The 14,629-nt window shown below is 49.9% G+C and overlaps 1 protein-coding gene and 1 long non-coding RNA gene across 4 annotated transcripts in view; one reads left to right on the top strand and one right to left on the bottom strand.

Annotated features, from left to right (window-relative positions):
* Nucleotides 1-231: 231 nt before the first annotated feature.
* LOC123584077 lies at nucleotides 232-5,468 on the bottom strand. 2 transcript variants are annotated; one of them, XR_006705147.1, is made up of 4 exons: nucleotides 5,357-5,468; nucleotides 4,269-4,967; nucleotides 3,287-3,550; nucleotides 232-2,376 (listed from the first exon to the last, which is right to left on the bottom strand). It is a non-coding gene; the product is annotated as an uncharacterized LOC123584077 (long non-coding RNA). The 2 variants fall into 2 exon arrangements; XR_006705148.1 differs by lacking the exon at nucleotides 4,269-4,967 and having other exon boundaries at nucleotides 5,357-5,460.
* Nucleotides 5,469-5,605: 137 nt separating this feature from the next.
* MIDEAS (mitotic deacetylase associated SANT domain protein) overlaps nucleotides 5,606-14,629 on the top strand; it is a 67,467-nt gene continuing 58,443 nt past the window's right edge. Inside the window, exon 1 of one of the 2 annotated variants that reach the window (XM_045451510.1) lies at nucleotides 5,606-5,718. The gene's annotated coding sequence lies outside the window, so the exon portion shown is untranslated. The remainder of the gene's footprint in view (nucleotides 5,719-14,629) is intronic. The other variant, XM_045451509.1, reaches the window with a different exon arrangement.

Below are 14,629 nucleotides of genomic sequence, written 5' to 3'. Positions count from 1 at the left end.
GGCTCAGGTCATGATCTCACGGTTTGTGAAGTTGAGCCCCGTGTCAGGCTCTGCTCTGACAGTGTGGAACCTGCTTGGGATTCTATCTCTCTCTCTCTCCCTGCCCCTCCTCAGCTCTCTCTACCTCTCAAAATAAGTAAATAAACAGTAAAAAAAAAAAAAGAAGAAGAAGAAGAAGAAGAAAAGAAGAAGAAGAAGAAGAAAGAAAGAAAGAAAGGCTAAATTACTTGTCCAAGGTCACGCAGCTAGTATGTGGCAGAAGTGGGACTTGAAGCCAGGCAGTGACTGTGCAGTCCAGAACCCTTATTCCTGACCACCATGCCAAGCTGCCTTGTCCTCTTGGTTTCTACCTGTCCCCAGGCCTCTGCTGCCACCAGCTCTGGTAGGTGGCCTTGTGGTCTACAGCAACACCCCCAGCACTGGCTTCTCCCCTTTGCAACTTGCTGCTCATTTCCCTCTGTTCTCAGTGGTGCAGACCCATGATCCTCCCCCGAGCTTTGCCACAGGTAGTCTTGCCCCACCGGGGCAGTCACACGGCAGGCTGTTTGCTCACGATGTGACATCCATGCCATGTGGGAATGGGGACTCAGGAATGCTGAGCCTCAGAGCCTCTCTGCTGACCTAGGCTTGATCACCAGGGTCACTTTGACATAACCTATCCTGCTTTCCTCTAAGACCTGAAGAGGAGGAAAAGCATGATGCCTTTCTGACCTTCCTCTCTCTCCTCTTTCTCCTTCCTACCATCTGACCCGATGGAAAGGGGGTGGGTACTCTCTCACTGCCTTAGAGCTGGCTTAACAGTCCTGGGGGGGAAGGGGTCTGGGAGCTGGTCCTTCAGGCTTGGCTTTGATTCACTAAGGGAGGAGAATTTGGAAGGATTAAGTCACGGCTAGTTCCTTCAACTACACAACCGGACAACACTTTGAGGCCAAGCCCGTCATAAGTCCCCTGTGTACGGGGGTATTTATTGCTCTCTAAACCTAGAACTTTCACGCTTCTTTGCCTGTATATAGGGAATATGTTTTACACTGTGACCCAGACAAATATGTACATATATATTACAAACAACCAAACCAAAAGCTACACAAACAACACTTATTACTTAGTACAATGCATCTGATCATTTTTAACATAGTCTTTTTTTTCAGAAAAGGAAGAACACTGGTGGCAGCCCATCATTCCTGTCCCCAGGCAGACTTACTTGCTTCCTTCTCTGGGATCTCACGGTGCCCTGTGTGAAGCTTCTCATGTCACACTGTAATTTACATGTCTTTCTCTCCCACTAGGGAGAGACTTTGTCCCTTTCATCTCCGCATTCCTAGCGCAGCTACCAGCAGACATCCAGGAAGTGTTCATCGAAGGAGTGAAGGAAAAAAGGCCAGTGGTTTCTCTTTTCATGGCACACGTCCCCTAGTTCTGGGGTTGGAGAGCTTGGACCTTGTCAGTGAGAGACCTGGGCTCAGGGTGGGATCCCTGTGGAAGTTAGTTCATATACCTCCCGCAGAATGGACCTCGGTGGGCAAAGAATGAAGACCAGAGACTTTATTTCCCCTCCTTTGATTTTTCTCCGAAGCTGACCTGTTGGCATCCCGGGGCCAGAATGCCTTTGTGTTCTCCTCCACAGTAATTTAATGCCGTAAAACTGACTGCTGCAGACTCAAAAATCCAGGGCACTTGGCATTTTTGCAAAGCCAGGCTCTAGGAAATGTTCCCGTTGCTGAACACATTGGATGTGGTTTAGGTAGCAAAGCAAATGACCTAACAAGGAATATATGTGCTGAGCCTAGTTCCTGTTAAATTAATAGATTCACGTTCTGGCACATCCACAACCTCACAAGTCATAGCAACCGGATGACGGCATGGCAACACAGCAGCTGTGGCCACTGCACGTGAGAAAAATCAGAGCCGAGCGTCTCTGGAGAGAAAACAGAAATGGGCTCTACGATCGCCAGCTTGTACGTGACTGGCTGAGGCGGGGGCGGGGGGGCAACCACAAGTAGACGCCTGCCCTAGTTAGGGATGCAGGAGTGTAACATCTCTCCCGCTTCATAAAACTTTGTTTTGTGTTTTCAAAGTCAATAATTTGCTCCAGTCAGAGAGGAAATGATGTTGAGAGAGAGATACCATCACGTGGACAGAATGTTCTTTGTAGCCCTGGAAGCAGTGTGGAGGCGATTCTTATCGGGGATTGTCCACGACTTGCTCTTCAGCAGCAGGACCACAAGCCTTTCTTTCTAGTTTTAGACCTGCACTGAAATCACTCACCTCTTCCGGCTGTCAGGCTCGAAAGCCCTTCTTTCCACCTCTTCTTCTAGGACCGAGGTTGGACCCCACCGCCCCTGCGTGTGCTGAGGCCTCAGGACCAGGATAGATGCTCTGAGGAAGAGGAAGAGGACACCTGGAGAGATGTCGATTCTTGTGCAACAAAAAATATCTGCACGTACTATCAGGATGGTGACGCCCAACACCAGGGCTGCCTGGGACTCAGCAGCAGCAGCCCACACCCCCTGATCTTGTTTAAATTCAAGGGTGACCCTTGCTCTGCAAAGAGGTGAAGGCTGGGCTGTCTGTTCTTAGGACTCATGTGTTACCCTTAGGTCTGCCCCTTCCTCCATGTTCTGCTTTCCAGGTGAGGGACCAGGAAGCTGGGCAGGGTTGTCACTGGGCCCACACCGACTTCTCTTTTGTTCTGTGAATTAGTTACCTATGGCTGTGTAGCAAATTACTACACAACACAGCAGCTTAAGATACTAAACATTCAGGAGTGCCTGGGTGGCTCAGTCGGTTAAGCGTCTGACTTTGGCTCAGGGCATGATTTCACAGTTTGTGAGCTCTAGTCCCATGTTGGGGCTCTGGGCTGACAACCTGGAACCTGGAGCCTGCTTCAGATTCTGTGTCTCCCTCTCTCTCTCTGCCCCTCCCCCCCCCCCCCAGTCGTGCTCTGTCTCTCTGTCTCTCTCTTTTAAAAAATAAACAATAGGGGCGCCTGGGTGGCGCAGTCGGTTAAGCGTCCGACTTCAGCCAGGTCACGATCTCGCGGTCCGTGAGTTCGAGCCCCGCGTCGGGCTCTGGGCTGATGGCTCAGAGCCTGGAGCCTGTTTCCGATTCTGTGTCTCCCTCTCTCTCTGCCCCTCCCCCGTTCATGCTCTGTCTCTCTCTGTCCCAAAAAAAATAAATAAACGTTGAAAAAAAATATTTAATAAAAAATAAACAATAAAAATTAATTTTTTTTTTTTTTTTTTTTTTTTTTTTTTTAGTTTTCAATAAGACCACAAACATGTATTACTTTACAGTTTCTGTGGGTCAGGAATCGAGGCAGCTTAGCTGGATGCTTCTTCCTCAAGGGCTCTCGTTGAGGCAGCTGCTGGCTGGGGTTGAAGGTCTCATCTGAAGGCTCGATTAACAGAGACGAAGGGGGAAGTATCCCAAGCTAACTTATGTGGTTGTTGGCAGGCCTCAGTTCCTCTTCACAGGGCGGCCTTCGGACATGGCAGCTACTAGCTTCCTTACAGTGAGTGATCCAAGAGAGAGCGAGAGAGAAAGAGGGCACCTAAAATGGAAGCCACAGTTTTTTTATAACCTCATCTCAGCAGAGACATCACGTGATTTTTGCCATATATTATTTGTTGGAATCGAATCAGTTAGTCCAGCTCACACCCAAGGCGAGGGGATTACACAAGGGTGTGAATACCAGGAGGCCGGGGATCACTAGCAGGGGACTGTCTTTGAGACCACCTACCACAGCTTCCACACCGTGGTCCTCCAGCAAATGCCACTCTACAGAGGAAAAGCAATGCATGTGTGTGCATATATAAGTGTCAGGCCTTCACACATTTACACCATCTGCTAATTATTCCTGGGCATGCAGAAATCCTGAATATTCATGAAATTGTGACTGAGAATTCAGAATCACAATCCCGAACAAAGAAATACTCTGCTCTTGTCCTAGCAAATACGGAGTATCACATGGTTGTTTTTAGAAGTCTGGGTGACATATTCGCTCTACTCCCCTTGATTATATCATTGCTTGCCGTAAGGAAAATACACTAAGGAATTACTTCTATCTATCCCAAAACAGAAGTGGGCAATCCCTCCACCATCCCCCCACAATAGTATGATGCAGTAAAAATTTCAGAAAATTGTCATTATTAAGAGTCTAACAATGCATGTGTATTTCTCAAAGCGACACTATTTTTCTTACGTGGTACATTTTGTATTTATAATGTGCCATTAATAATGTCTGGGTAGAAGTCAGAACTAGCACATACGGGCTGAAGTGTGGGGGATTTCACGTTGCTAGGAGAGCCTCATCTGCATACTCCCAGTCTTGGGAGGATGATTCTGCATTTGTGGCTTCCCATTAGATATGAACGCAGAACTGGGGATCATTTCCCAGATGTCACTTTCCATCAGTTTCACATCCATCTTTCTGGACAAAGCCTTTACTCTAGGGTTTCCTGTGCTTTAATAAAAAGATGAAGCATTAGTATGGGAGATTCTATGATCTGGCCAACGTGCTAGTAGAAGCAGCATTTGGGGAAAAAGGGAAAATTGTTGAGCCTCAACCGATGCTTTTGAACCACCTTTAAAAAGCTCCCTGTTTTCCGCAACAAGCTACAATGAAGCTAATGTTTCTGTTATGAAAGCCCTCCACTGCAGTTTCAAATGGCTGCTTTTTTTTTTTTTTTTTTTTTTTAACCACAGCAAAAGCTAACCCGGTTTTCTCTCCAGCAAAGCTGGAGAGAACTCTTCCCTAAAGATTGCTGTTTAACTACTTTGTTGCTATTTATCAGAAACCAAAAAGGTGGCTTTTTGTTGCAGTTTTTAATAGGGCGAGCGAACTTATTTTGGGGAACGATAAATTTAAAATGACTTGCCTGATGCTCCTCGTCTCGGGACTCCACCCTACCCTCTAAGTCACTTTTGGCCCGTGATGAAACGCGGAATGCATCAGGCCTCAAAGAGATCTGTGAGTTGAGGGTAAAGGAAGAGGTGGAAATCGCGGGGGAGGATTAGAACAGAAACCATTTTGCAGCCCCTACTTGGACGCCGAAATAGCCCCCTGAGGTGTGAGATATGGTAGCCGTCCTGCGCGCCTACAACGAGTGGAAATGTCGAAGGACGAGCGTGCAGACCTTTGGAGGGAATGTGGGGCGAGGAAACCCGCGTTTGAAGGCCCAGCTTAGGCATTATTTGGCAAAACACAAGAGCATTCTGCTGCTTTCTGATAGCACCTTCTAGCCTCAACGTGAAACTGAAAAACTTTCTCTTCCTCCTCCTCCCCCCTTTTGTTTGTGCTGTGGGTGTGTTTCCCCTGGAACCCCAGCTCGCCGGGGTCCCTGAACCCCAACGCCACCTTCCAGACCCAGCCTGAGAACACAGGTTCGGTCGCAGTTCTTCGGCGCGGAAACGACCCGCAGGGGTGCAGGCTCGGCGGACGACTGGCCGCGGGGCCCTGGCAGCCGTGGGCGAGCCGAGCTGGGGAGTCGGCGCCCGGGCAACCGGGGCGCGCAAGAGCCGGGGGCGCGGGCGGGCGGCTGCAGGGCCCGGCGCGCCACCGCGCGAGCTGCTGGGTCACAGCCCGGGCCGCGCCGCCCGCTCCGCGAGGAAGTGACGACTGCGCCGTCCCGAGAGCAACAAAGTTTGAGTCTGCGGGCCGCGCTCGCCTGCGCCCAGCGCCCCGCGCCCCTCCGAGCGGCCCCGGGATCGAGCGTGCAGGTGAGCCGCGGGCTGGGCGCCCCCTCTGCCGCCGGGGCGCCGGCGTGGGGCTCGGAAACGCGTGGGGTCGGGGCTTGGCCCTGCGGGCGGGGATGTGGGGGGCCGGGTTGGGCCCGCCGCGCTGGGCGCTGGGGTGCGGGCGGCGCTGCAGGGGGGAGGGGGAAGGGGAGAGGGGAGGGCGGACGCGCCGTGGACGGGGTCGGAGGCCCCAGGCTGCGCCCCTGTTGTGGCCGGTTTCCCGCGGGAGTTAAAACAGCCGGGGCTGCAACCGGGCGGCCCGTGTGCTAAAGGAGGGGTGCGGCCCAGCGTCCCGCACCCCCAGAGGCTGGGCGCAGCCGTCCTCCAGCCCTGCCCGGTGCTTCCCAGGGGGACGTGTTCTTCCTCTTCGCAGCCTTCGGGGAGGTTGCAGGAAGGAAGTTAAAGAAACTTTCCCCCCCACTTTTCTTTTGCTCGGCCCTCCAGTGACGAAGAGCAGAGCAACTCGGACTTTTGGGAAAACAACCCTGCTCCTTTCCAAAAAAGCAAAACCAGAATTGCCCCCAAACCCCCTTTCAACAAATCGCTCCTGACTCCCCCACTCTTTCTCCTCCCACACCTCGTCCCGAACCTGACAGTAATCCCTAAGGCCTAACACTTTGCAATTTAGCCATAAAAACTGTCAGCACGCCCACGTACATATGTGAATGTTTTCTATATAAAACTCCGAAACCCGCTTCCAGTGGACTCTGTGGCATCTCAGCTCTCTTCTGTTTTCTAAAACTGCTAGGGCTGCAGGATTGTGCTTGTGAACTTTACTGGTGGTTCCCGCCGCCCTCGGTAGCCTCGTGGCGCAGGGCTTTTTAAAGAACAGCTGAGAAGTTTATGACATCCCTGCAAAGTAACTCAGGGCTGGCAGGCCGGCCGGCCGGGCGGGCGGGTGGCGGCCAGGCTCCCTGGCTTGGAGACTGCGACTGTAGCAGCGGCGGCCCGGCCGAGGCAGCGGCGGGACGGCGTTGGTGTGCCGGAATGTACGTCGGTGCCGTGGGGACTCCGACATGGGATGTCTAGAGGGTGAATGGTGCAGTTCCTAGCAGCAGCTTCCTGCCGGCCTGTAATTACGGCGTGATTGCACAGTCAGGCATTGTTGGCGTGGATGTTTATACACAGGCTATTGTGCAAGACCTTGGTGGCAGGGAACAAAACGCAGATTTGCATTGCAAATGCCCAGGACAGATCTGGGCTTGATCTGCAGTCACCAAGTTCTTTTTTGGCCTTTAGCCTTAGCTAGGTGATTTATTTCCTTGCCTCTCCCTTAACCTCCGACAACTTGCCAAACACCAGAGAAGTGAAGGGGACCCAGGAGGGCAGACCCCTCCACTTCCACCTTAGGCAGCCTGAAAACTATCCTGGGAACTGTGCCCTTATTTGTGTCTGTAGAAAATGTGGGATGACGTCAGCAGGAAAAGGAGATGGGAGATGGCTATCAGCCTCCCTAAACGGGAAAGCAGTTTGAATTAGCAAAATTGCACGGTCGCTTTGGAGTGGGGCCTGGTTGCAAAGAGGACACGTCAGACATGTGTGACTGAGCTGGCGAGCTCGACTTTGAGCCTTGAAGTGTCAGCTGCAGAAACTTAGTAGGTGGGTCCTAATTCCTTTATTGTCTTCTGGGCAAAGGGAAAAGTGCTGGGGCTTTGAGACTGTGTGTGATGGTGTCTGGGGCGGGTGGGGCGGCACCGGCAGGGGGGGTGCCTCAAGGACATTTTCTCCAGAAGAGCCCCCTGGCCCATTTCCTGAGCCCGGTCTGCAGTGCAGAGCAGGATGGGGGTCCTCATACCTCCTGAGCTTCTGCGCTGCAGGAAGGGAGCCAGGCCTGCAAGTGTGGAAAGAAGGCAAACAGGTTCTCCTTGAGGGCCTCAGATGGGGCTAACTGTAGTAAGAGGGATGTAAAAAACAGTCAAAAAGCTTGTACAGGATACAACCAGGGCCATTCTGCTCCTACCCCGTATCTTTTTTTTTTTTTTAAAGTTTATTTATTTTTGACAGAGAGAGACACAGCATGAGCCGGGGAGGGGCAGAGAGCAGGAGATACAGAATCCGAAGCAGGCTCCAGGCTCTGAGCTGTCAGCACAGAGCCCGATGCGGGGCTTGAACTCACGGACCGTGAGATCATGACCTGAGCTGAAGTCGGACGCTCAACCGACTGAGCCACCCAGGCGCCCCTGCTACCCTGTATCTTAACCCACTCTCCCCATGGCCTAGGTGGAGGACTGTCACGGGGCACCTCTCAGCCCTGCACCACGGGGGGTGCTGTGTGACCCTGTGGCACCGTCCCACCGCAGTGCTGGGGCTGTCTCTCCGCTCAGAGCGCCAGGTACTGATAGCGCGGGCACACTGCAGCTTCCCCATGCCTGGCCTTCTCCCCAACCCAGTAACTGAGTTTCACCTGAAGGAAAAAATGCTGTTTTGCAGCCTCATGCCAGCTGTGTGTCATGGGCACAGTGTCAAGTTGTCAAACCAAAACATTAGGGCACAGTCCCTGGCAGACACCTATGTGCTTCCAGAGACTCGAGGAAAAACATCTGAAATCAGGACGTTTCTAGAAAGTCTGGGACGTACAAGCACAATTGCCACAGGGGAATGAGGTTTAGCGCAAAAACACCACCATGGTAGGAGTTCCTGAGTTGCACAACCTTCTGTTCTGGGTACATTTGTGTTTTTACTGAACTTGACTGTCAGGGTTCTGGTTAAGCTGCATCACCCGATGTGGTTGCTTTAGTAGGGACCAGCACTAGCCCTGAGGGGCAGAGGAGGGGAGCATTCCCTTCTGACCCCAAAGAAAAGACAGTTTTGAGTTGCAGTACTTAGTGTTAATTTAGAACCTGCAGAGACTGAAGGTGCCCGAAGGACCTTAGGAGTGTGGGCAGGGGAACAGAGGAGAGGGACCCCTTGCAAAGGCCAGAGGAAGAAGGAAATGGATTTCCTGGAGTCGTGGCCCCACCAGGCATTAGTTGCCTGCCCACATCTTCAGCTCAACCTGGCTGATTTTTGTGCCTAACTCAGGCCCTTCTCCTGGCTTGCCTGGAGTTGTACATGGCCCAGGGTAGGACCGGAAACATAATCCCGACTTCCTCTCCCACCTTATGTAAATGCTGATTTATGGCCTGAAGTTGCTGCCCAGTTCACGGCCCCTGAGCAGCCCTGCTGCCTCACTATGCATGACGAAGAACAATATTGAAAAAGCTCTGCATCGGAACCCGACAGATTTTAAAAATCATTTTGTTTTAAGAGGAGAAACTGTTGGAGGTAATTAGCAAGCTCAGCAACTCTGGCGAAAACCCCCAAGTGCCACTGAGAGAGGCAGATGAAGTCCCTTGCAAGAAGCTGGGCTCAGAATGAAGGCCTTTTATGCTCTCCAGGCCTGATATATATATTTCTGTTCATCTGCCTCCTCCCAGCTGCCTCACTCCCTACACCACAACCCAGTGTTTTGACACCACAACTAACCTCCAAAAAAGGAGGCAGAACACCCCCAGCTAAAAGAGGGCATGCCTGACTCTGAAGAAAGTGCTACAGTTTTCCAGATGCCTGGCAGTTCTGTCCTGCAAATTTGTTTCCTTCTTTAAAATGTTCCCCCCTTCATTTCTCGCACTCAGTGAAGCATCTCTTTGTAAGACCCTTAAACCTTTTTTTTCCTCATCTCCGTGACACAGGGCCTTGCTTTACGACTTTCTGACTTTCTGCACCAAGTGCTCCTTGAAATATACACAAGGCTTTGCATAAGCCTGGGATAAAAAGCTCTCTGTAATGTCACTTAAGATGCCTGGTTGCAAGAGTCACCCTCTTGCTCAGCAGCCTTCAATGGCTCCCCACTGTCTGCATGGTAAGGATCAAACTTCTAGGCTGGCAGTCAGGGCCTTCCATACAGGGGTCTGGCCTCTGCTGATCTCCTGCCCTAACCCTCTGCTCTGACCCAGTGACCCACTCTGTGTGTTTGTCCAAACTGCTGGTGGCAAGCATTCCTACCTCTCATGCTTCCCTGGAAGCCTGGAATGCCTTTTTCTTCTGTTCTGCTTGGCTCAGACCAGAGAAGCAGAACAGAACAGAGGTTCCTGCTTTCCCTCTAGCCCTGTTCATGTTTCCCTCTTCAAGAACTTCCCCTGTCCCATCCTGCGGGGCATCCCCCCAGGGACTCCAGTAACATCCACTGGGCCTCTGGACTGAAGAAGACCTTGAAACCTGGCCTAAAGGATTTTTAACATTTCCTTTGGCCTTCACTCATACCCTTCATTCAGCTCCTTCAATGTGCCTTTGTGTGGATCACTTTTATCCCTTCTTAACTAAACCGGAAGTCGCTGTTTTAAATCTATTTTGTATCTTCAGGCCTGGTGCTCTACTCACAGCAAGTCCCAGTAAATATTTGGTGATGAGGATAAAATGACAACGGCTATCAAATATTGTCCGTTTGTGTGTAGACACACACAGCCACGCCAAGCACCAAGGACCATGGTCCTGGTCTGTATTCTAAACGTTTCCCCAGCCTTGCCTCCTCCTGCCCGTTAGCCTCTCTGGCGCCTCCTGGCTTTGCACTTCATTGTTCTGTTCCATTTCCAGTACCTCTTCCCCATGGGCGCCAGATGGTATCTGTCCAGCTTCCACACTGGCTCCTCCTTGTCCTGATTCGAGCCCCGTTGACCTGCCTGCCCCACAGTGTCCTATGCCTGAACGGCAGCTCTTAGGGAAGAGCGTTTGTCCTCTGGGTGGCCTGTCCTTCCAAGAGAACCAAACTGTTAGAAGGAGGTGGGGCCAACTCTCAGGCAAGACTTTTGAGGAAGACAGAGAGATGCTTCCCGGTTGGATGCACGTCTGTTGTGCACAAAGAGGCATTGAACCTATAAAACTAGGCTAAACTATAAAACTGAGCTCTAGGAGATCCTGGCTAAACCCTAATATTGGCCTTGACTGGGAGGATTCTGTCTCCACCCAGTTCTCATGCTGTTAACCTCAACCTTGCCATATAAGCTAGATGCCTTCTTTTTGAATTGAGCTACAATTCACAAACCATAAGATGTACTCTATAAAATAGATTCCTTAAAAATTTTGTTTTCTATAAAAATGAAATCTGGTAGATTCTCACCCCCATCCCAACTTTCTATTTAAAAAGGTATAAATATGGTTGAAAATTCAAAAGAGATGTTGTATAGCATAAAGTTAGTCTCAAAAGTCATTTCAACATAGAAAAGAGATTGTTATACATATTATGCCCACATATACAAATGCAATAGAATTAGAGAAATAAATATCTATTTTAACCTTGAGGGAAGGAAGCCCTTCTTAAGAAAGATACAAAGCAGAAGCCCTAAGAAAATATTGATAAATTTGATAACATGAAACTTTGAAAAGATAAATTTCCCAGTCTCTAATGTTCCCATTTTTTCAATCCTTCAGTGTCCCTGTCTTAGGCAGCTACAGTTTGTCATTTTTCAGCCGTGCTTCCAGATGTAGCCTCTGCAGATTAAGGAAAGTATGAATATATAAACAAATTCTGGCATACTATACACAGGGTTCTGCATTCTGTTTTTCACTCAATGTGTCTTTGAGATTATTCTACAACAACGCACGTAGAGCTGCCTCATTTTTTCCAATGGCTAGTACTCCACTGTAGGAAAATACCCTCATTTAATTAAGTAGTCTCCTACTGGAGAGCATTTGGGCTGCTTCCAGTCTTTTGCAACTACACACAATATTGCAGTTAATAACGAATGGACTTTTAATTGAAAGTTTTGAAGAACATACATGGGTGAAACTAGAATTGACAAAGAAAACTATTTCTGAAAAGTTATGTGTAAACCACATTTAATAAACCAATAATTTCTAGAATCTGCTGTTTCACTAAACAGTCAACTTTTAGAGCTGACTAGGACTTCAGGGACTGTTTTCATCCAGTCCCTGTTTTATAGTAACTGCAGTAACAGCATCTCAGAGAATCCTGAGGTTAAGAATGTTGGGGCGCCTGGGTGGCTCAGTTGGTTAAGCGTCCGACTTCAGCTCAGGTCACGATCTCGCGGTCCGTGAGTTCGAGCCCCACATCGGGCTCTGGGCTGATGGCTCAGAGCCTGGAGCCTGCTTCCGATTCTGTGTCTCCCTCTCTCTCTGCCCCTCCCCCATTCATGCTCTGTCTCTCTGTCTCAAAAATAAATAAGCGTTAAAAAAAAAATTAAAAAAAAAAAAGAATGTAAAGCTAGGAAGGGCACCTATAATAATGCTCTCATTTTTAACTAAGATTCAGAGAGGATACGTGGCTTCTCTAAGGTCACACAGCTGCTGAATGGAAGGGTCAGGGCACAAACCCCATATTATTCCATTTCCTTTTGCCATCCTGCATGGATCATCATAATCATTAGTTCCAGCAAGTCTCTTTGTAAGCCAAGGACTCCCATCTCTTCAGTTTCCTTACTACAGTACACAAAGATATAAAAAGAAGAAACTTACAAACAACAATAAGCCTGGGAGACGGGAGGTCTTTTGGAAGAGAGTGGGATGTTTTTTGAATAGACTTCTTGCCATTATATTATGTTATTATAATCTTAATTGATCTTAATGGCTATCAACCTGTTGAGTCCCTAAAAACTCCTAACCAGACTCATTTGGTCAATAAGATTACTTAGTATTTTCAAAGCGCAGAAAGTGGGTTGAGTTAACACTACAGAAATGGAGGAATTCTCCCAGTTCCTAAGATCCCATGAGGGACCCAGGGAAGGCCCAGGAATGCACTTTTCTCTGGCCTAAGACACTAGCCCTCTAGCCCTCTCTATCCACTCTCCTCTGTCCCCTCCCCAGTCTCCCTATCACGGGCCATCGTTAAGGGGCCTGCAAGGGACATTCCACACGAACCCATGTCCACTTCCTCTGTGGCTTGCCAATAGCAGGTGTTCTGTGACAACTTAGGAGTCAACAGCCACTCCCAACCCCACTTCCACTTGCACTAGACATGGTGAAAGGCTCAGCATTTCCTCCACCATCTCTCCAGGGAGGCTGTGCTGAACCACCCAGCTGGCATTTAGGATCTGACTTGTCCAGTGACAGAGAAGAAGAAAACCGGCCAGAGCAGTAGCAGAGGTAACCATGCCCAGCGTGGTTTACAGGGTACTTTCCCTCACGTTCCTTTTTTTTTTTTTTTTTTAATGTTTATTTTATTTTTGAGGTGGGGGGAAGCACGAGTGGGAGAGACAGAGACAGAATCTTAAACAGGCTCCAGGCTCTGAGCTGTCATCACAGAGCCCAACATGGGGCTCGAACCCATGAACCGGGAGATCGTGGGACCTGAGCTGAAGTTGGACAGCTAACAGACCGAGCCACGCAGGCGCCCCTACCTCACGTTCTTGATTCTTTTACTCACTCGTGCGACATGCATTTATTGAATCCCTACTGTGTGCTCTGTGCTAGGTACTCGGCATACAGAGATGAAGAAGATCCAGCCTCCCCCTTCAAGGCGTTCATGGTTTGTGAGGGAGACAGACATGTGCAAAAGCCAGAGCAATTAGTGACACGCTGTCACTGTCAATGTGCTCAGGGGTCTGCTGGGCTTAGAGAAGGAACTGGTCACTTCTGCCAGGCCAGAGGAGAGAGGAATGTTAAGAAAGGTCCAGGGTGGCCCCGGTGCCTCTCATGGTACCTGTGCTTGGTGAATGCTGTGGAATTAATGAATGAGAAGCTTCCTGGAGGACGTGATTGTGAGCGGAGTCCTAAGAAATGAGTAGGTGTCCACCAGGTAGCAAAGAGACTCAGGGCATTCTCAACATGGGGAGCAGCTCAGGCAAGTGCAGTAGAGGCATGACATGGTCCCCTCGGGAACTGCAAGCAGCAGGGTGTGATGGAGCACTGGTGGGACAGAGTGTTGAAAGGGGCAGGCAGGGGCCGGGTCACGTGCCAGCCTTTTGTGTCGGCTGAGAGGTAGGTTTGGACCTTAGGTGAGGGCAGTAGGAGCCACAGAGGACTGGCTGTGTGTGTGTGTGTGTGTGTGTGGGAGAGAGAGAGAGAGAGAGAGAGAGAGAGAGAGAGAGAGAGATTTCATTTTGAAAGATCATTCATTCAGCTGTGATGTGGAGGCATGACTGGAGATGGGGGAAGATGGGCAGCAAAGAGACCAGCGAGGAGGTCACTGCAGTCATTGGGGCAAGATGGAGGAGTCTAAGCCAGAGTGGTACAGGAGGGAGGGGCTGGATTAGGAAGGCATCAGGGAGTTGGGTGGACAGGCCGTGAGGACCAATCAAATGTATAGAGCAAGGGAGAAGTTGAAGTGTTTGCTCAGGTTTCTACTTGAGACATAGGAAGAAGAACAGATTTTTGGGGAGAGACAATGAGTCTAATTTCAGACATGTTGAGTTGGAGGTACTCTGGGACATCCGAGAGAGATGTCTAGCGGGCAGTTGGACATACGGGTCTGGGGCAGGAGATCCCCACGTGATGGCGATGGAGGGTGTTGCCCTCTGTGAATCCCAACTAAGCCATCCCAAATAAACCATTTAAGTAAAAATGATGACTTACTGTGTCAACTTCAAGACAAGTTCCAAACCCGATTACCTCCCTTCAACCCCTCTGTCTGTCAGACTTTCTGGAGCAGACATTTGGGGATCCCCGGAACATAGAAGGCACTTGGAGATAGGGAAGCTGACGGCATCATGGAAGCCGATGGCAGCATGGAGAGACACAGTAGGAGGTGAGGGGATCACCATTGAAGAGGCACGGTGTAAAGAAATCAGCAGTAGAGACTGAGAAGGAACCAATGGTGAGGGAGGAAGAACCCCAGGAGAGCACGGTGTCATAGAAGCTGAGGGAAGACAGAACTTTGCATTTGATGAAAACAGGGACCATGATTTTGTGCACCTAGTTTGGCATGTGGCACATAGAAAGTTCTCCATAAGTATTTATTAAA

Source organism: Leopardus geoffroyi, chromosome B3, assembly GCF_018350155.1.
Source record: "Leopardus geoffroyi isolate Oge1 chromosome B3, O.geoffroyi_Oge1_pat1.0, whole genome shotgun sequence".
In the NCBI taxonomy this organism is placed as follows: Eukaryota; Metazoa; Chordata; class Mammalia; order Carnivora; family Felidae; genus Leopardus; species Leopardus geoffroyi.
The sequence above is the reverse complement of the archived record's forward strand: the minus strand, read 5'-3'. Positions and strand labels throughout refer to the sequence as shown.